Genomic DNA, 23,265 nt, shown 5'->3' with positions numbered 1-23,265 from the left:
CCCCAAACAATACAATTGGAATATGGGCAAAATACATAAACAGATATTTCACTGAAGAGGATATACAGATGGCCAATAAACACATGAAAATATGGTCAGTATCTCATTATTATCAATCATTAGCTATTATGGAAATTCAAAGTAAGACAATGAGATATCATTACAACCTACAAAAATAGCAACAACACTAAATACCTGCAAGGATTTGGAAAAACTGGATCACGCATACATAGCTGGTGGAAATGTAAAATGGTACAGCTACTCTACTAAAGGATTTGTCCGTTTCTTTTAAAACTAAACCTACAATTACTATATGACTCAGCAATTTCGCTCCTGGGCATTTATCCCAGAGAAATGAAAACTTAGATTCATGCAAACACCTGCACATGAATGTTTACAGCAGCTTTATTTGTAACAGCCAAAGACCAGAAACGACTCAGATGTCCTTCAATGTGTAAATGTTCAACAAACTGTGGTACATTCATACTATATAATACTACTCAGCAATAAAATTGTACTATTGATACACATAACAACCTGGATGAATCTCCAGAGATTTACACTGAATGTAACAAGCCAATCCTCAAAGATTATATACTCTATCATTCCATTTGTAAATCATTCTTTAAATTACAAAATTATAGAAATAGAGAACAGTTTAGTGATGGCCATGGGAGAGGAATGGGGAAGGGAACAAGAGCAGGATGGGTGTGATTGTAAAAGGGCAACCGGATACAGATAACACACTACTATAGATAAAATAGATAAACAACAAGAACCTGCTGTATGGCACAGGAAACTATATTCATTATCTTATAATAATCTATAATGGAAAAGAATCAGAAAAAAATGTCTATCTATCTATCTACCTACCTATCTATCTGTTCTTCTGAATCACTTTATTGGTCACCTGAAAGTAGCACAACAACAACATTGTAAATCAACTATACTTCACTATTAAAAAAAGGGCAACCACAAAGGATCCCATGGTGACTGAACTGTCCGGTATCTTGACAATGTTGGTAGATACATGAACCTACATATGTGACAAAATTGCATAGAACTCGAGCCACAGACTAGGAGAAAAGATTTGCAAAAGACATACTGATAAAAGACTGTTATCCAAAATATACAAAGAATTGTTAAAACTCAACAATAAGAAAATGAATAACCTGATTTTTAAAATGTGCCAAAAAAGTCTATATCTATTAAAGAGATTTATTGAATCAATAATAATCTCCCCAAAATAGAAAGCACCAGCCCCGGAAAGGTTCACTGGTGATTTCTACCGAATATTTAAGGAAGAAATTATACTAATTCTCTACAATCTCTTTCAGAGAACAGAAGCAGAAGGAGTACTTCTTAGGGCAGCATTATTCTAATACCAAAACCAGACAAAGATATTACAAGAATACTGTGTATCTCCTGAACGTAGATACAAAAGTCACAAATTGGATCCAAAATGTATGAAAAGAATTATACACCACAACCAAGTAGGATTTACCCCAGATATGTAAGGCTGCATCAACATTCAAAAATCAATTGATGTGATCTATCACTTCAGCAAGCTAAAAAACAAAAATTACAAAATCATATCAATAGATGCAGAAAAAGCATTTGACAAATCCAACACCCATTCATGATTAAAAAACTCTCTGAAAACTAGTAGTAGAGAGGGCAATTTCAGCTTGATAAAGAAATAACTACAAAAAACCTACAGTTGACATACCTAATAGAAACTTGAAGCTTTCCCACTAAGATCAGGTGCAAGGCAAGGATGTCCCCTCTCACCACTCCTTTTCAACATCATACTGGAAGTCCTTGCTAATTGAATAAGACAAGAAAAAAAAAGGTATACAGATTGAGATTGGAGAAATAAAACTGTCTTTGTTCACAGATGACATGATCGTTCATATAGAAAACCTGAAAGAAGTGACAAAAAACTTCCTGGAACTAATAAGCAATTATAGTAAGATTGTAGGGTACAAGGTTAATATACAAAAGTCAGTTGCTTTCCTATATACCAGCAATGAACAAGTGGAATCTAAAATTTAAAAAAATAATAATACCATTTCCATTAGCACCTGAAAAAAATGAAGTACGTAGGTATAAATATAATAAAATATGTACAAGATCTATGTGAGGAAAACTACAAAACTCTGATGAAAGAAATCAAAGAAGAACTAAATAAATGGAGAGATATTTCTATGTTCATGGATGGGAAGACTAAATATTATCAAAATGTCAGTTCTTCCCAACTTGATTTATAGATCCAATGAAATCTCAACAAAGTTATTCTGTGGATATTTGTAAACATATTCTAAAGTTTATCGGCAGGGGCAAAAGACCCAGAATAGCCAACACAATGTTGAAGGAAAAGAACAAATTTAGAGGACTGACACTATTCAACTTTGAGTTACTATAAAGCTATAGTAATCAAGACAATGTGGTACTGGTGAAAGAATAGACAAATAGATCAGTGGATTAGAATAGAGAATCCAGAAATAGGCCCACATAACTGTAGTCAGCTGAACTTTAACAAAGGAGCAAAAACAATACAATAGAGCAAAAATAATGTTTTCAGCAAATGGTGCTGGAACAACTGGACAGCCACATGCAAAAAAAAAAAAAAAAGATCTTGGACACATACCTTATACACGTCACAAAAATTAAGTCAAAATGGATCACAGACCTAAATGTAAAATGCAAAACCATAAAACTTCTAGAAGATAACATAGGACAAAACCTAAATGACTTTGAGTGTGGTGATGACTTTTTAGATACAACATGAAAGTCACAATCCATGAAAGAAATAATTGATAAGCTGGACTTCATTAAAATTAAAATACTCTCTTCTGCAAAAGACAGCATCAAGAGAAAAAGAAGACAACACACAGACTGGGAAAAATATTTGAAAAAGAAATGTCTAATAAAGAATTGTTATCCAAAATGTACAAAGAACTCTTAAGACACGATAATAATAGTGAAAAAAAACCAACCTGATTTAAAAAATAGGCCAAAGTCCTTAACAGATATCTCATCTAATAAGATATACAGATGGCAGATAAGCATATGAAGAGCTGCTGCACATCATATGTCATCAGTGCAATGCAAATTAAACGAACAATGAGGTACCACCATATACCTGTTAGAATGGTTGAAATCCAGAACACTGGCAACACCAAATGCTGCTGAGGATGTGGAGCAACAGGAACTCTAATTCTTTGCTGGTGGGAATGCAAAATGTACAGCCACTTTGGAAAATGTTTCTTACAAAGCTAAAGTTACTCTTATGATCTGGCAGTCATGTTCCTTGGTATTTACATAAAGGAGTTGAAAACTGTGCACACAAAAACCCACAAAGAGATGTTTATAGCAGCTTTATTCACAATTTCCAAAACTTGGAAGCAACCAAGATGTCCCTTCAGTAGGTGAATGGATAAATAAACTGTGGTGTATCCAGACAATGGAATATTATTCAATGCTAAAAAGAAAAGAGCTATCAAGCCATAAAAGGACATGGAGGGAACTTAAATGTATATTAGCAAGTGAAAAAAGCCGATCTGAAAATGCTATATCCTGTATGATTCCAACTCTGTGATATTCTAGAAAAGGTAGAGACAGTAAAAAGATCAGTGGCTGCCAGGAATTGGGGGAGGGATGAATAGGCAGAACACGGAGTATTTTTAGGGCAGTGAAACTACTTTGTATGATACTTTAATGATGGAGACATGTCATTAGACATTTGTAAAAGCCCATAGAATATACAACACCAAGAATGAACCCTAATATAACCTGTGGACTTTAGGTAATCATGATGTGTAAATGTAGGTTCATGGATTGTAACAAATGTACAGCTCTTGTGCACGACATTCATAATCCTGGAGTCTGTGTGTGTGTGGAGGCAGGGTGCATATGGTAACTTTCTATACTTTCTGCTCAATTTTTCTTTTTACCTAAAACTGTTCTTAAAAACAAAGACATATAAAACTTGGGAAAATGGAATAAAATTGCTGGATTGTATCAGTATCCGTATTCTGAGTAGTGATATTGGACTATTGGTCTTCAAGATATCACCATTGGGGGAAACCAGGTAAAGGGTACATGGGATCTGCCTGGTTTATTTCTTACAAGTGCTTGGGAATCTACAATGATCTCAAAATTAAAAAAAAAAGTTTAATTAAAAAAATGTAAACTAGATCCATTCTCCATCCTGCTTGAAATCATACAAGCTCTATTCTCCATAGAATAAAAGCAGAGCTTCTCTCTATGTTGTATATGATCTTGTAAGATATATCCTTTGTCAGCCTTTCTAACTGTCTCTCTCTCTCTCTCGTTCAGTAGCCTTCAGCCTCAATAGCTTCCCTTCCATTCCTTGGATATGTCAGGGTGCTTCTCCCTCCGAGGCTTTACATTGATACTTTACCTTCTGCCTGGACACTTCTCCAAGTCACTTGTATGACTGCCTCAGGCTTATCCATCAGTTCAAATGTCAGTATTTTAGAGGGTGTGTCCCTGATCATTCTATTTAAAATGGCCTGCCAAGGCACTATCATATTACCTTTATTATCTTATTTATGCTAATCATAATTAGAAACTCTCTTTAACTTTATTTGCCCTTCCTCCCCACCCCTGCACATGCCTACTTCTGCAGAATGCGTTTTCATGAGTGCAAAGATGTTTGTCTGTCTTCTTTTCTGCTGTGCCCCAGTGCCCAGCTCGGTACCTGATTCTTAGTAGGTGCTCAGTAAACATCTGCTAAATGAATGAATTTTTACTAAATGCATTCATGTCTCCAAGAAGATCCCATTAAAATAAGGGGGAAACTAACAGAAGGAAGAACTATAGCTTAAGGCCTTCGCAAGTAGCTGTTTAAACTGCAATTTCACTGAGAACAAATAGTTTTAAAGGAAGGAAAACATATTGCTTGGTGGGAACCAAAATCAGTTTCCCAGTTTTTCTGAACATATGTAGAGGTGAGTCTGAAAAGTAATTAACTCCAGGCTCTTGACTCCCTGTGCTCTGAGAGTGAGGTCATTGTACTATCAGGGCAAATAAGGCCTGTGTTCTCCCAAGATGAAGATCCAAGGTCGAGAAGAATTACAAAGCATGCACTTTTGGTACAGGGTAGTAGGATGTTTCATTTTAGTTCACTGTTACATCTATTATTTGCCTGCTGTTAGGCTGACAGTTCCTTCTTTTCACCAGGTTTGGTGCCTGAGATCTATGAAAGCATGAAAGAAAAAGAAAATGCCCAACTTTTAAGCAAAATGTGTTTATTTCCCACAGCAGACTTTGGCCTGACTCCATCATGTAAGAACAGTTCAGAAGCAAAACTCAGAAGAACCAGGAAGACATTTGCCACACTCACCTCTCACACTACAAACTCTTGTGATGTGTGCTGTTGCAGACAGGCCCCCGGCTGGTCTAGGGATGGATTTTCCATTCCCTGCTGTCTCAGTCAGTTTGGGCTGCTCTAACAAGATACCACGAACTGGGTGGCTTACACAAGAGAAATTTATTTCTCACAGTTCTGCAGGCTGGGAAGTCCAGGGATCAAAGCGCTGGCTGATTTGGTTCCTGGGGAGAAACCTCTTCTTGGTTATGTCCTCATATGGTGGAGAGAGAGACTGGAAGCAAACTCTTTCCTGTCTCTTCTTATAAAGGCACTAATCTCATTCATGATGGCTCCACCCTCATGACCTAATGATCTTCAAAAGGCCCATCTCCAGATACCATCACACTGGGGATTAGGGCTTCAACATACGCATTTTAACACAAACATTGAGTCTGTAGTACCTGCCAATCTCACCTCTCTCTTCTGACCCCAAAGTAAGGTTTACCGAAGTGTAATTCCTCAATTCCCTGCTCTCCGCTGGGTCCTGGGAGTGTGAGAAATGGGTGGTGACAAGGTTTATTATTTTAGTTGGGTGGCCAGGAATGGCCTCTCCAAGCCAGTGACCCTAGAGCAGAGATGTGAAGAAGTGAGGGAAAGGGGCTATGAATTCCCCAGGGGGAAGCGCAGTCCACACAGAAGGAAAAGCAGGTGCAAAGATCTGTGGAGGAGCACGCTTGGTGTGAATGAGGACAGCAGGGAGGCCAGGGCGGCTGGAACAGTCAGTTCTGGGAGGGTGATAGGAGAGGAATCATGGGAGAAGGACAAGGGTCACATCGTGTGGGCCTTGTGGCTACAGTAAGGACTTTGGTTTTTATTCACTATGTGACAAGAAGTCACTCAAGGATTTTGTCCAAGGGAATGCTATGATTTGATTTATATTTTGAAATGCTTTCTCTGGCTGCTCTGAGGAGACTATAGAGAGTCAGGAGTAGAAAAAAAGGGAACAGTTAGGATGCTATTGCAGAAAATTACAGAGACAAGGATGCAAGCTGTACAGGTGGTAAGAAATGATGGGATAGTTGAGACAACATGCAAGTTAAATAATTTGTAATGTAGGAATATAAATTGAGGCCGAAACTGTGCAGCAGTACATCAGCAATAGGAGCCCCTGGTTAAAAGGGACATACTTTCACTCTGAGGTGCAGTTGTCTGAGAAGAGCCTTCTTGGAGGTAAAGTGGGATACTGGCCACATCCATTTATTCCTTGTGAGGAGCAAGTATACAGATACCCAAACAGAAGTCACCAGCCAAACTGTTTTGGGATTGAAATAGATGGCTGAGGGTTGGATGTCAGGGACAAAAAGTAGATGTGTCTGATATACACCCTGTCCTGTCTCTAGTATTATGTCAATGGTTTATTTAACCCCATGATGAAGCATTTTTATGAAAACAATGTAAATATACATATGTGTATAGATAAGTAAGATAGATCCTTTGTTCTCTTTCAGAGGACAATTTTATAAGTCAAATACTACTATTTCTTGAATTAAAAGAAGTTGTTTTTAAAAAACTCTTTCTTCCAATCCACTTCTCATCCTGTGGCCATTTCTCCATAGAGAATAGTGGGAATGCCCACTGACAGGTCAACTGGTTGTCTCTGTTAAATCATCAATGAATCTCTTGATTTGGATGCATCAACTTTTTTGTCCTTTAACACTGCCCTGATGGGCTGTTTTTCACAATCCACCCCTCCCCACCTTCACACACACACACACACACACACACACACACCCCTTCACACTATACACTCACTCACTCCAGCTAATTTCCATTTGCAAGCAGTTGCTTGCACAAGTGTTGTTCACACTTGTTCACATCTATACCCAATAGAAGTCATGCTCTTCCTGTGAAACACTGTGATGTACTTGTGGGAGTCCAAACAAAACCCACCCTGGATCTTGAAGTGTAGTACCCAATCTAACATCTTAAATGAAGTCCTGGAAGAGAAGACAATTTTCTTCCAACAAGTCTGGTATTAGCAAAGCCTACTCACTCCTGGAGAAGGAGAAGTGCTAAGAAACTAGTATACCATTGACCTTGACAAGGCCTGACTTTTAAAACTGGGTTCAGTAGATTCTTCTGCCATAGAGACGGCAGCACAAAGAGAGGTCATCAAACTCCACCTTGTCATCTGTTTCATGCTGTATTCTTGTTTACTTTCAGAGTACAACTCAATAGTATTCTCCTGTAGGCAGTCTTCCCCCATTATTGCCAGCCCACTTAGAAACAGCAGTTTTCTTGAGCCCTGGCAGTGAAGTGCAATAATATTGCATTATACAGGTATGTAATCTACAGTTTGTTAATGATGAAGGGGGCTTACCTGCCTTATCTTCTCATCTTCCCATTTTGCAGTATTCTCTGATGGAGGGCCCATGTTAAAATTTTAAAAATTAAATTTAAATACAAATATAAGTATATACTTATAAGTTTTATATATATATAAAACTTAGGATTCTCTAGGACTACATATGGGATATAGTATAGATGGAGCAATGGTCATTGACTCTGGCTACCCATTAAGATCACCAAGGGAACTTTTAGAAAATGTCAGTGCCCAGACCCCATCTCCAGGGATTGGGACTTAATTCGTTGAGGGTGGAGCTCTGGTAGAGACAGTATTAGTAAAGGTCTCCAAGTGCTTTCTATTTGCAGCCAGGGTTAAAACTACTTGGTTTGGGCAGGTCTGGAAGCATGTTATATCACTTCTACAAATTGTTTCCTCATCTTTAAAAAAAACAGGACTAACAATGACTACTTCCCTGGATTGTTATTGCTTGGATGAATCACATCTTCCCCGTTTCGAACGCTGTCAGCTTAGGCAACTGCTTAACCTCTCTAAGAACTAGATCTCTCTTTTGTAAAATGGGGATTTTTAATAAGTATCAATGCCTAAGTTTGTTGTGAGGATTAAATGAGAAAATGTGTGAGAAGTACTCAGTCTAGTGTTTGGAATATGAGTACAGCAAGCTTTAGCCAGTGTGTGTGCTGCCTGGCACAGTACTTGCCCCATGGTGGACCCTAAATCAACGTTAATCCCTTCTTCTCTGTCCCTTCCATCTGTTGCTGTACTCTATCCTTATCTCTGTCTTTATAAGCTGAGCCTTAGATGTCTAATAACCAAATCTCTCTGAAGCAGACCATGATGTCTAAATCCAAATTTGAGTTCTGTCCCTTATTTAATTATGGTGAAACAACGAGGATATGGTGTGTGTGCTTGTAAGATTAGGAGTATAGTTATAGATATAGTTAAGAAGTTATTCTGCTTCTAACTTCTGAAGAGAAACCTTGAGGGGACAGAACCTGCAACCTTGGGATTGGAGCTTTGGGTAATGTCAGGCACCTCAGAGGAATTAAAAATACTTCTGTAGGACCTGTTACTCTAAGTGTGGTCCTCAGACCAGCAGCATCCGTATCACCTGGGAACCTGATAGAAAAGCATAATCCCAGGCCCCACCCCAGAATTACAAAATCAGAATCTGCATTTCAACAAGATGCCCAGGTGATTCACATGCACATTCAAGTGTGAGAAGTACTCTTGTAAGATGATGAAATGATGGTTGACAACTTAAAGTACCCATGAAGCTAGATAACAGAGGTTTCCTCACTACCACTCCTGTGGTCTTAGGCTCAGTTTGCCAAGTCAGTTGCTAGGACCATATTGTGGCATTGTCTGGCCCAGCTCTGAGTCTGAAGCAGCTCTAAACCCATGCCATGCATCTAGTCCCATTACTGTGAATACCAAGAACCCTTGTCATATTCATGAGCTGTGCCTTGAATTCATCACCCTTTGCCCATCCCCAGATTTCCAGATCTGATCCTGACCTCCTTGCCTTCTGACTCATTGCCTCACTCTGTAAAGTAGCTCTCTAAAAATCCTTGTACTTCCTTCCAGGATCTGACAAATGGTGATGACGTTTTATTTCTGATCCTTGGCTTTTCCTCTCTGTCCCTTCTCATGTTTTCTTCTTCTCACTCTGGAAAACACCCTTACCCAGGCTCACCCAACAGCCGAGAGCTCTGGAACTCTCCTGGCCACTATGAAAGGAAATCTGACCAAGGAGGCAGATTCCAGTGAGTCTTTGAAGGCGGCTTGGACCCTTCGGGGAGCCAACTGACCTTCATTCAGGCTCTTCAGTGATGCATGACTCTCTGTAGCAACTTTTTTTAGAGAAGGTGTAGCGTAGGAGAAGGAGCCTGTGAGCTGTTAGAGAGTACACCTAGCTTGGCAAAGAGAACACTGACGGTGGCTAACAGCATCTCCATCTTCTCTTTAGAAACTTCCATTTTGGAATGGCCTGCAAGTTCTGGCCTTTCTCCCTATCTCTATTTTCATCTCAACCAAATCCGTTAACTGAAAGACACTCTCTGCTTTGCAAACCACAATTATGCTGGGAATGAAGCTCAATAAAAGCTGCATCTGGCGTGCAAATTGACAGATCATTCACTCAGCAATAGCTAAAGAGAACCCACCAAGCTGCCCTTGCTTGTTTTCCTGTAGATATGGTGTTTTGGTTTATTTAATGCATATTGTTTGGCATTTTAAATTATATTTTTTTATCCCTATCATTTCACAAGCAAAATTGACTTCCCTGATAATTAAATTTTCTCCACAATAGCAATTTCACCACTTATTTTCATTTTACTGCAAGATGCCTGTGGATTATTAAGCTGGTGTCAGCTCTCACCCACCCACGTACCTTCAAAGCAGTCTGGAGAAGGTGTCAGCATTTCTTCAGCATTTCTAAGGTGTGCCCAGATGATGTGTAGTTCCCACAATTTCACATTTGGGGGCATGTATCATTTATGCATGTAGGCTGGCTCAGTTCATGTTTGGGATTTATTTTAGAGGCTACTAAATTGAGGAAGCTCTGAATGCAAAGATATAGCTTTTAATTGGCTAAGTTCTATTAATATATAATTTTAATTGAATTTGAATATACTCTTACTGATATTATTTTGGGTTTTGAATAATATTTTATATTCCACAAAGTCCATTTCAGGAGAAATTTGACTAGAAAAAATAATAGTCCATGAGACTGACAAACTCAGGAAAAGATGGTCTGTGACCTCTGTACATTTAGAGGTTCAGCTGATGTGCTGTGTTCACTTGACCCATTCTGTCTGATGAATTAACTACTCTTGTCCTAATCATTCCTTCCCCCACTGCATTAACACTCACACATTACCAACTGGACAGATCCTTCTTCATCTAGCCCCGAATACAGTATTTTTCAAACTGCCAGTTTCAATCCTTTAGTGAGCCATGAAAACAATTTATACAGTGAGTTTTATACAGCATTAAAAACAATTGAATAGATCAGAGTGCCTCACAGGCAGAAAGGATAAGTATTGTTTTGTGAAATATTTATTTCAGTGATATGCGTCTATATATAATTACATGGTAATGTAGACTATATTGCTTATTGTGGGTTGTAGTAAAAGAGTTTGAAATGCACAAATGGACCTAATATTCACTGCCTCCTGAAACGATTCCATGATCTAGAGTTTGAGGATCTTCATTTCTTAAGAAGCCAGAGTCCTTAAGATGCTACTAAGCTAATGGCCATGGCCAGGACCATGTATTGACTCTGGATACCATAGTTAAGTAATAGCACTGAGAATAATCTGATTATCAAAATCTGCAGTTCTCAAAGTAGAGCTCCTGGACCAACGGCATCAACATCATCTGGGAATATATTAGAAATGCAACCTCTGCATCTATTGAGATGATCATGTGGGTTTTATTCTTCAGTTTGTTAATGTGGTGTATCACATTGATTGATTTGTGGATATTGAAAAATCCTTTCATCCCTGGGATAAATCCCACTTGATCATGGTGTGTAATCCTTTTAAGGGATTGTTGGTTTTGGTTTGCTAATATTTTGTTGAGGATTTTTACATCTATGTTCATCATTGATATTGGCCTGTAATTTTCTTTTTTTGTGATACCTGTGTCTGGCTTTGGTTTCAGGGTTATGCTGGCCTCATAGAATGAGTTTGGAAGTATTCCTTCCTTTGCAAATTTTTAGGATAGTTTCAGAGGATGGGTGTTAACTCTTCTCTAAATGTTTGGTAGAATTCACCTGTGCAGCCATCTGGTTCTGGACTTCTGTTTGTTGGGAGTTTTTAAAATTACTGATTCAATTTCATTACTGGTAATTGGTCGGTTCATATTTGCTTTTTCTGCCTGGTTCAGTCTTAGGAGATTGTACATTTCTAAGAATTTGTCCATTTCCTCTAGGTTGTCCATTTTATTGTCATATAGTTGTTCATAGTAGTCTCTTATGATCTTTCGTATATCTGTTGTGTCGGTTGTAACTTCTCCTTTTTCATTTCTCATTTTATTGATTTGGGACTTGTCCCCTTTTCTCTTGTTGAGTCTGACTAAAGGTTTATCTTTGTTTATCTTTTCAAAGAACCAGCTTTTAGTTTCATTGATCTTTTCTATTGTTTTTTAGTCTCTATTTTATTTATTTCTTCTCTGATCTTTATGATTCCTTTCCTTCTAACTTTGGATTTTGTTTGTTCTTCTCTCTCCAGTTACTTTAGGTGTAAGGTTAAGTTGTTTATTTGAGGTTTTTCTTGTTTCCTGAGGTAAGCTTGTGTCACCCTAAACTTCTTTCTTAGAATCGTTTTTACTGCATCCCATAGGTTTTGGATCATAATGTTTTTGTTTTCATTTGTCTCTAGGTATTTTTTTAGCTTCTCTTTGATTTCTTCAGTGATTCATTGTTTGTTTAGTAGCATATTGTTTAGCCTTCACGTGTTTGTGTTTTTGCAGTTTTTTTCTTGTAGTTGATTTCTAGTCTCATGGCATTCTGGTTGGAAAAGATGAATTTTGCCATTTGCAATAACATGGATGGACTTGGAGGGTATTATGCTAAGTGAAAAAAGGGAAAGACAAATACTTTATGATATCACTTATGTGGACTCTAAACAATACAACAAACTAGTGAATATAACAAAAAAGAAACAGACTCACAGATATAGAGAACAAACTAATGGTTACTAGTGGGGAGAGGGAAGGGGGAAGGGGCAATGTAAGGGTAGGAGATTAAGAGGTACAAACTATTATGTATAAAATAAACTACAAAGATATGTTGTACAACACAGAATATAGCCAATATTTTATAATAACTATAAATGGAATATAACTTTTAAAATTGTGAATATCTATATTATATACCTGTAGCTTATATAATATTGTACATCAACTATACTTCAATCAAAAAAAATGCAACTTCTCAGGTCCTACCCCAAGCCTACTGAATTAATCTTCTGGGAGTGGGCACAGCAATCTGTGTTTTAACAACCCTCCAGGTGATTCTGATGCATGCTAGAGTTTGAGAAACACTGACTTATAGTTATATGCAACTCAAACACTTATATGCAAGTGTTTGAGTCTGGATTTTGCTTCTACTTGTTAATGCAGGACCTTATCCATCTGAAAATTCTACCCCAAGTATTTCTGCAGGTTGTCAGATTGATTTATCATGTGACATTCAACAATGTTTTCCCACTGTTGTATGAATTTATAAAGCTTTTTGGATTTTGTTTAGAAAACAAACAGTGTTTTCTTTAGAAAATGTTACTATTCATCAAATGGCTTTAATATAATTCTATAACCTGGTAATTCTTGTGTGATTTTAAGTCTATTTATGTATACTTTTGAAAACCTAAACAGAAATATCTTATCTAATATTTCCATAAATCCTACAGGACTTAAATGAGGTAACTTACATAAAATGATTTGTGTGTATGGTAAAAAGTAAACAGTTTCTCTCTGGTAAGATGAAGACTTTTGGCTGTTAGTTTAAGAAGACACAGAATCCTCTGACATGAATGTTCCAGTTTATGCAATATGAACCCTAGTATTTGGGAGACTAGACACATATTCTTACATGAGGTTTTCAATCTGGAGGGGCTAAAGAGAATTCTTTTGATGTCAATCCCGGTGTTTAAGTGATGCACAGAATTCCCTGAGGACCCAAAGAGAACACTAGGCCTTTGCGCTAGAGAATTCTATCATACCACATACACACCCACACATACTACACACACCCCCAACACACACACGCCACAAACCACCCTCCACATACTTTTCCCTGAACCACATCTCCCACACATCTCCCCTACCCCTCTTACCACACATGCACCACACAACATACCCCCTCTCACTCTTTCTCTCTCTCCACACACACACACACACACACACACACACACACACAAGCTCATGAATATCTTGCCTCCATGAATTGTCTTCCCTCTGCCTCTGAGCCTGCTTCTACTCTCCATCACTCGGAGGGTGAAGAAGCAATGGTCTTTCATTTGTATAGGTGGGAAAATGTAAGAAGTGGTAAAAAAAAAAAAGAAAAATCTGAAGAGACCAATCTCCACGAAAAAATACTAAAAGTTGTCAGAGAACTGCTCAAAAAGGCTTCAAGCCCAGGCAGAGTTACAGTAGAGAGTTTTAAGCCTTCAAGGAATAAAATATTTCTATATAAATTATTCCAGAATATGGGGAAAGAGAAGACTTCCCAACTGACTTTACAATGTGAACATACCTTAGAAACCAAAGCCAGACAAAGAAATGGCAACAACAACAAAAACATACCAGCTGTACCTGTGATTATAGGTGTAAATCATATAAGCAATCTCCAAAATTAAATGTTAGCAAATAGAATCCATCAGTATATTAAAAAGGATAAATACAAGATAGTGTGATGCCTTAGCTGAAGAATATAAAAACAGTTCAACATAAAGAAATCTAAGAATATAACCCATCACATTAGTAAGCTAGAGGAGAAAAATGTATGATCATCTAGATAGATGTGAAAAGTATTCTGATAAAAGTCAACATCCATTCATCCATTATTAATTACAAAACAACACCAAAAATGACAACAGTGCTTCAGGAAACTTCTATACTGTGTAAGATTATACAACTGAAACAATAGCAAGCAATAGACCCAAAAAAGTCAGAAGAATAACAAGAGTAGGTACTATGACCACTAGTTTTCAGCATTGTCCTTTATATTTTTCTATACATGTACATATCCTGAGATAATATATTGCTTTATTTTCCTATCTTTTAACATTATATGAATAGGATTATACTGTACAAATTCTTTGTGACTTGCTTTTCTTACTTAATATTGTACTTTTGAGACTCCTAGGTTGGTGAGTAGAGCTATATAATGCATTCATTTTAACTTTTTAAGTATCCCATTGTGTGAACATACAATAAATTTTTAATCTTCTGTAAATACACATATAGTTTGTTTTCATTTTTTTGCAGTTACATATAGTGCTGCTGTGAATATTTGTGTGTCTGTCTCTTTGTTCATGTGTGCAAGAATTTTTCTAGGGCATATACAGGCATACATTTAAATTCATAAAATAATGGTGTTATTTTCCAACATGCTTGTTTATAATTAACTTCTGATAATTATGCTGTAAGAGTGAATGGAAGTTCTGCTCTAGTCCTTATCAAATTTGTTATTATATACTTAAAATTAAAATATTAGTTAATCTATTATGTATGCAATGCTATTGCATTATGGTTTTAATTTGTGATTTCTAACTAAAGCTGTAGTTGAGAATCTTTTCATATATCCTGTTCTCTGAAATGTTTGTTCATATCTCTTGCAAGTTTTCTATAGAGTGAATTGTTTCTTTTTTATTGCTTTGTGGAAGTTCTTTATGTATTTTGAGACAAATTCTTTGACAGTTAATGTGTTGTGAGTATCTCCTACCAGTGTGTGGCATGACTTTTCACTCTGATGGTGTCTTTTGATATCTAATTACCTTCCTAAACTCTCTTATTAATTTTAATAATGCCTGTAGATACTTTTGTGTTTCTATCTAAAAAGTTATATTAACTTTGAATAATAAGAATTGTGTTTATTTTCAATCTTTGTAGCTTCTGGTCCTTTATATGTTGTTTAGGATGTTCAGTATATTTCTGAATAGAAGTAGTGATGGTGAAAATTCTCATCTCGTTCCTGGTTTATATGGTTTTACTTTTTTTCTCTTATTTCATTTCCCCATTGGATATGATATCTGCTTTAAATTTTGTAGATATATTCAGGTTTTATTAGGTTAGGAAAATTATCTTCTTTTCCTGATTGTGAAATTTTATAAATGCTCCTTCTATATCTTTTGAGATAATTATGAGTTTTCTCTCCTTTACTATGTTAAATTGGCAGATTACCCCATTAATTTTCTAATGTTGCACCAGTCTTGCTTTTGTGTGAAAAAAAAATCCAAATAAGTAATATTTTGGAATCTATTTTGCTAATATTCATTATAGATTTTTACATATATGTTTGTGAGTTAAGTTGGCCATCCTTATCTTTTTAGTCTTCTCAGATTTTAGTATTAAGGTTTTACAAGCTGCCCTAAATTAGTTGGAAAGTGTTTTCTATTTTCTGAAAGACGTTGTATAAGATTTTAACTATTTATTCTTAGACTATAAATGGAATTTGTTTATAAAATGATCCAATGCTGTTTTCTTTGTGGGAGGATTTTTAATTACTAAGTTAATTTATTTAGTGTTTATAGAACCATTCAGGTTTTCTAGTTCTTCTAATCAGTTTTGGTAATTTGTATTTTTCTGGGAATTTGTACATTTCACCTTAGTTTTCTAATTATTTAGAATAAAATTGCTCATAAAATATTCTTATTTTAAATATCTGCTACATTTGTGTTTGTGAGACTTTATTATTCCTAATCTCATTATTTACACTTTTCTTTATTTGAATTGATCAATCTTGCCAAAGTGTTTCCCATTTCATTAATCTTTTCAAAGAGTCAACTCTTGATTTATTGATTTTCTCTAGATTCTCTTCTATTATATTTTTATTTTGTATTTTGTTATTTTTTCTCTTATATTTATTTTCTTCCTTCTATATATACTTTGGGTTGTTTCAGGGTTTTTCCCCCTAACTTTTCAAATTAATGAGCATTTCTCATTACATTTTAGACTTTCTTCTTTTTAGTATAAGCATTTAAGGCTATCGCATTTCCTGTAAATAACATTTACCTGCAGCCCATAAGTTTTGATATACTACAATTTCAGTTGTATTTTTTCCCATTGTGCTTTCTTTTTAAAACCATGTATTATTTAGTGTAGTTTTACGTTTCCAAATGTGTGGGTTTTTATCTTAGCCATTTTTGTTAATTTATATCAGAAGTTATGTTGATACTGTTATTAGGGGTCTATAAATTTTGTATGTTTTAATTTCCTGGTAAATTGAAAATTTACTGAAAATTCATTTTATCAGTATGTATTTACCTTCTTTAATTCTAATAGCACTATCTTCCTTGAAGACTATTATATATTATTAAAATAGCTAACCCACCTCTCTTTTCATTGGAACTTTGCTGGTATATCATCTCCCATTCTTTTACAGTCACACTTACTGAGTCTTCCTGTTTTGGTTATGTCTCTTTTAAAGAGCTTTCAACTTAATTTCATTGACCTTTAACTGGATTTCATTTTTTGCAATCTAACAGTCTTTGTTTTTCAACTGACAAGGCTAATACATTTACATGATTCTGATTACTAAAATATATAAATTTATTTTAAAAAATTGTTTGTGGTAAAATACAGCATAAAATTTATCATTTTAACTGATTTTTAAAGTATATATTTCAGTAGTTTAACTATATTCACATTGTTGTGCAACCTATCTCCAGAACTCTTTTCTTCTTAAAACTAAAACTCTATACTCATTAAACAACTCTCCATTCCCCGCTCCCACCAACCCCTGGCAACCACCATTTTACTTTCAGTCTCCACAAATTTGGGTACTCTAAGTACCTTATTTAATTGGAATTATAGAGTATTTTTTCTTTTTATGACTGGATTATTTTGCTTAGCCTAATGACCTCATAGTTTATCCATGTTGTGTAGCTTGTGTCAGAATCTTCTTCTTAAGACTGAGTAATATTCTATTGTATGTAGATACCACATTTTGTTTATCCATTCATCTGTCGATGAATACTAAAGTTGCTCCCATGTTTTGGCTATTATGAATAATACTACTATTAACATGGGTGTGAAGATGTTTCTTCAAGAATCAACCTGCTCTCAATCTGTTTCGTTATATGCCCAGATGTGGGATTGCTGGAACATATGGCAATTCTATTTTTAACCTTTTGGGGAACCATACAATTTTCCATAGTGACTGTAGCATTTTACATTCCAATCAACAGTGCACAGGGGTTCCAATTTCTTAACATCTTCACCACCACTTATTTTCTTTCTTTTGATAGTAGCCATACTAATGGGTGAGACATGATATCCCATTGTGGTTTTGATTTACATATCCCTAGTGATAAGTGAAGTTGAGCATATTTTTTGTGCTTATTGGTCATTTGCCAATTTCTTTGGAAAAATGTCTGTTGATGTTCTTCATCCATTTTTTCATATAGCTGTTTTGTTGTTGTTCAGTTATAAGTGTTCTTTATATATTCTTGATATTAACATTTTATCCAATACAATATGTGCAAATATTTTCACCCATTCCATAGGTTGTCTTTTCACTCTGTTAATTGTATCTTTTGAGGTAAAGAAGTTTTTAATTTTGATATAGTCCATTTTTTTCTTTTGTTTCCTGTGCTTTGGTGTCATATACAAGAAATAAATCCAATGTTATAAAGCTTTTCTCTTATGTTTTCTGCTAAGAGTTTTATAGATTTAGCTCTTACATGTAGGACTTTGATCCATTTTGAGCTAATTTTTACATACGGTGTGAGGTAAGGGACTAACTTCATTCTTTTGCATGTGGGTATCTAGTTTTCACAGCACCAATTGTTGAAAAGACTGTCCTTTCCCCATTGAATGGTCTTGGCACCCTTGTTGAAAATCATTTGACCATATATATGCAAGAGTATTTTCCTGGGCTCTCTATTCTATTCCATTGGTCTGTATGTCTCTCTTTATGCAGTACAACACTGTTTTGATTACTGTAGCTTTGTAATACGTATTAAGATCTGGAAGTGTGAGACCTCCAGCTTTGTCCTTCTTTTTCAAAGTGATTAGGCTATTTGGGGTCCCTTTGAATTCCATATAAATTTAAGATGGATTTTTCTATTTCTGCAAAAACACCATTGAGCTTTTGAGAGGGATTACATTGAAGTTGTCGATCACTTTGGATGGTATTGACAACTTAACAATACTGAGTCATCCAATCCATGTACATGTGATGGGATGTCTTTCCATTTGTGTCTTCTTTAATTTCTTTCAACATCCTTGTGTAGTTTTCAGAGTATAAATTTTTCACCCCCACAGTTAAATTTATTTGAAAGTGTTTTATTCTTTTTGGTGCTGTTACAAATAGAGTTTTAAACTTTTTCTTTTTAGGATTGTTCATTGCTAATGTAAAGAAATGTAACTAAATTTATGTGTTCAGTTTATATCCTGAAACTTTGCTGAATTTTTTATTACCTCCAAAAGTTTTTTTGGTTGTTGTTGAATCTTTAGGGTTTTCTACATGTAATATTATGTCATCTATGAACAGAAATACTTTCCCGTTGATCTTTCCAATTTGTATGCCTTTTATTTCTTTCTCTTGACTAATTGTTCTGACTAGGACTTCCAATACTATGTTGAATAATAGTAATGAAAATGAGCATCCTTGTCTCATTTCAGGGCTTAGAGGATACTTTCAGTCTTTCATCATTGATTATATTAGCTGTGGACTTGTCATATATGGTCTTTATCATGTTTAGGTAGTTTCCTTCTATTCCTAGTTTAAGTGTTTTTAACATGAAAGAGTACTGAATTTTGTGAAATGTTTTTCTACATCAATTGAGATAATCATGTGGCTTTTTCTTCATCATTATGTTAATGTAGTGTGTTACACTGATTGATTTTCATATGTTGAATCATTCTTGCATTTCAGGAATAAATCCCACTTGGTCATGGTGTATAATCCTTTTAATGTTTTGTTGAATTCTGTTTGTTGGTGTTTTCTTGAGGGTTTTTACATCAATATTCATCAAGCATATTGGTCTGCAGTTTTCTTTTCTTGTAGTATCTTTGGCTTTGATGTCAGAATAATACTGGCCTCATGGAATGAGTTTGGACGTGTTGCCTCCTCTTCAGTTTTTTGGAAGAGTTTGAAGAGAATTGGTGTTAATTTTCCTTTAAATGTTTGGTAGAATTCACCAGTGAAGCTATTTGGTCATGGGCTTTTCTCTTTTGGGAGGTTTTATTTATGGTTCAGTCTCCTTACTACTTATAGATCTGTTCAGATTTTCTATTTCTTGGTGATTCCATGTTGCTAGCTTGTGTATTTCTAGGACTTTATCCATTTTATCTAGGTTACTAATTTGTTGGCACATAATTGTTCATAGTATTCTCTTATAATATTTTTTTCAATTTATGTAAAATCAGTTGTAATGTTCCCTCTTTTCCTTTCTGATTTTAGTTATTTGAATCTTCTCTCTTTTTTCTTCCTAGTGTATCTAAAGGTTTGTCAATTTTGTTGATCTTTTTGAAGAAAAACTGATGGCTTTTTTTTATTTCCCTTATTGTTTTTCTAGTCTGCATTTTGTTGATCTCTGCTCTTATATTTATTATTTTTTTCCTTCTGCTATCTTTGGGTTTAGTTTGTTCTTATTTTTCTAATTCCTTAAGGTATAAGATTAGGTTGTTGATTTCAGATCTTTCTTCTTTTAATGTAAACATTTATAGCTATACATTTTCCTTTTACCTTTCACTGCATTCTATAAATTTTAGAATGTTGTGTTTTTATTTTAATTTTTCTAAAGATATTTTCTAATTTCCCCTGTGATTTGTTACTGTTTTATTTGGACAATCTTTGTTTAAATTCTCCCCTGTATTTACTGATTTCTTGTCATTCTTTCTGTATTTTAGATCTTTCTTCTGGGTTCATTTTCCTTCTCCTGAAGTTCATCCTTTAGAAATTCCTACAGTGATTAGATGTCAAACCCTCTCTATTTTAGTTGCTCTGAAAATATCTTCATTTCATTTCTTAAAAGATAGTTTTACCAGATATAAAATTTCAGATTTCAGCATTTAAAGACATTATGCCACTACCTTTCTCTTCCAATGTTGCTGTGGTAGATTGAACTGTGCCCCAAAGATGTCTACATTCTAATCCCTGGAACCTATGAATATGTTACCTTACATGGTAAAAGGTACTCTACAGATGTGATTAAGTTAAGGATCTCCAGATGGGGAAATTATCCTAGATTATTCACATGAGTCCAGTGTTATCAGAAGGGTCATATAAGAGACAGGCAGGAGGGTTAAAGTCAGCAGTAGGACATATGACAACAGGAGCAGAACAGGAGCCACATGGTGGCAGCCTCTAGAAGCTGAAAGGGGCAAGAAACAGATTCTCCCCTGATATCTCCAGAGGGAACCAGCTTGGCTGACATTTGATTTTAGCCCTGTAAGACTCATTTTGGACTTCTGACCTCCAGAATTATAAGAAAATAAATGTGTGGTAAATGTTTGAGGGTTTTTTTAGCCACTAAATCTGCGGTAATTTGTTACAGCAGCAATAGGAAGCTAAAGCAGTTGCTTTTGAGAAATCTGCTGTCAGACTAGTTATAGTTCTGTCATTGATAATTTGCTTTTTCTTTATAGCTGCTCAACTTTTAAAGTTTTCAATTTTTCTTTAGTATTCTGAAAGTTTATCTTAATATCTAAGTGTGTATATCTTTTTATTTATCCCGCTTGAATTTCCTATCTGGAATCTTTGATCACTGCTGGGAAATTCTCATTTTTTGCCTCTCCTAGTATCATCTCTCCACCAATCTCTCTATTTTCTCCTCCTGGAACTCCTTTAATGTTTGTAGGTCTTTTTCACTTTTTCCTCCATGCCTCTTAATTTCTCTTTATATTTCACATCTATGTTTCTGTGTGCTGGATCCACTGTAATTTCTCACACCTATTTTCCATATTCCCTGTTCAGCTATATTCAGTCTTCTTTTTCTACCCATTGACTTTTTAAAAAAATTTTATCAGAGTATAGTTGATTTACAATGGCATCTCAGTTTCAGGTGTACAGCAAAGTGATTCATTTATACATATACATATATGTATATTCATTCTTTTTTGGATTCTTTTCTCATATAGGTTATCACAGAATATTGAGTAGAGTTCCCTGTGCTGTACAGTAGGTCCTTGTTGGTTATCTATCTTATACATAGTAGTGTGTGTATGTTCATCCAAAGCTCCTGATTTATCCCTCCGCCCCCCCACATTTCCCCTTTGGTAACCTTAAGTTTGTTCTCGGTATCTATAAGTCTGTTTCTGTTTTGTAAATAAGTTTATTTGTATCTTTATTTTTAAATTAGATTCCACATATGAGTGATATCATATGATATTCGTCTTTGTCTGGCTTACTTCACTTAGTATGATAATCTCTAGGTCCATCTACCCATTGACTTTTCAATGAAAATTGATATATTTCACAGTTCTGAAAGTTCTGTTTGGTCCTTTTTCAATTGTATAAGGTCAGTTTTGATAGTCTCATGTTCTTTCATCAAACATTCAACACTCTGATTTATTTCTGTAAACATATAAAACATACTGATTTTATATTGTGTTTGATCATTCCATTATCTACAGTTTTTACAGCTTTAATAATGTGCTTTGTTGTTTCTCCTGACTCTTGTTCATGGTTTTATCCTTCCTTCATGTGTCTAGTGAGTTTGTTAGCTGCTGTGTCTTGTAGCTTTTATCTGGGAATATTCTTTAAGGCATTTGTACAGTGTAGTCCTTCAGAAAAAAAATTGCTTCTGCTAGGCACTTGGAGAGTTATCAACCAGAAAATACTTTAAACTAAATTTGAGCTTAGGATTTTGTATGTTACATATTTCATATCAACTCATGTTCCAAACCTCTGTTTTGTGGGTTTACGGTTCGGGATTTTTTAAAAAATTTTTTTATTTTTATTTTTGGCTGCATTGCGTCTTCGTTGCTGCGTGCAGGCTTTCTCTGGTTGTGGTGAGTGGGGGCTACTCTTCGTTGCAGTGCGCAGACTTCTCATTGCAGTGGCTTCTCTTGTTGTGGAGCACGGGCTCTAGGCACGCGGGCTTCAGTAGTTGTGGCACATGGGCTCAGTAGTTGTGGCTCACGGGCTCCAGAGCGCAGGCTCAGTAGTTGTGGCGCATGGGCTTAGTTGCTCCGTGGCATGTGGGATCTTCCCGGACCAGGGCTCGAACCCTTGTCCCCTGCGTTGGCAGGCGGATTCTTAACCACTGCACCACCAGGGAAGCCCATGGATCGGGATTTTAATAGGAGACTTTCTTTTTTCTTTTTTTACTCCTCTCTCTGCTCTATCCAAGGTCAAGCCAGAGACAGATCACCACTATCTCCTTCTGAATGATAGATTCTTTCTAGGTCACCTACTGAGCATGTCACACTTCTGATGATGTATGTGAGGGAATTCCAATCAGATCTCCCACACCTCCAGGCCCAGGGCTTTGCCTCTGTCCTGTCAATCCGTTAAAAGCCAGGACGTAAACCACCAGGGACTGGCAGATAACTTCAGGGCAAAACAGACTCTATTATTTGCTTATCAGTTACTGGGTTTTCACTTCTTGTCATTTCTAGCCTATGAGATTCCTTTATTTTCCTGGCAGCTCACGTATACATTAAGAAATATGTCATTAATATTGTATGCAGCATCTTTAGGTATGAGGTCTCTAAAAATCTAGTATGCCATGTTTTTGTAAAGCTCCTTGAATTAGCTACTTCTGTGTAACAAATTATCCCAACACTCAGTGTCTTCAAGCAACAGCTACTATCTCATAGGCTCTGCCGGTCAGGAGTCTGTATGCAGCTTCTCTCTCACAAGGCTGCAGTCAAGGTGTCGGCAGGT

Source organism: Balaenoptera musculus, chromosome 6 (genome assembly GCF_009873245.2).
Source record: "Balaenoptera musculus isolate JJ_BM4_2016_0621 chromosome 6, mBalMus1.pri.v3, whole genome shotgun sequence".
Taxonomy (NCBI): Eukaryota; Metazoa; Chordata; class Mammalia; order Artiodactyla; family Balaenopteridae; genus Balaenoptera; species Balaenoptera musculus.
The sequence above is the reverse complement of the archived record's forward strand: the minus strand, read 5'-3'. Positions refer to the sequence as shown.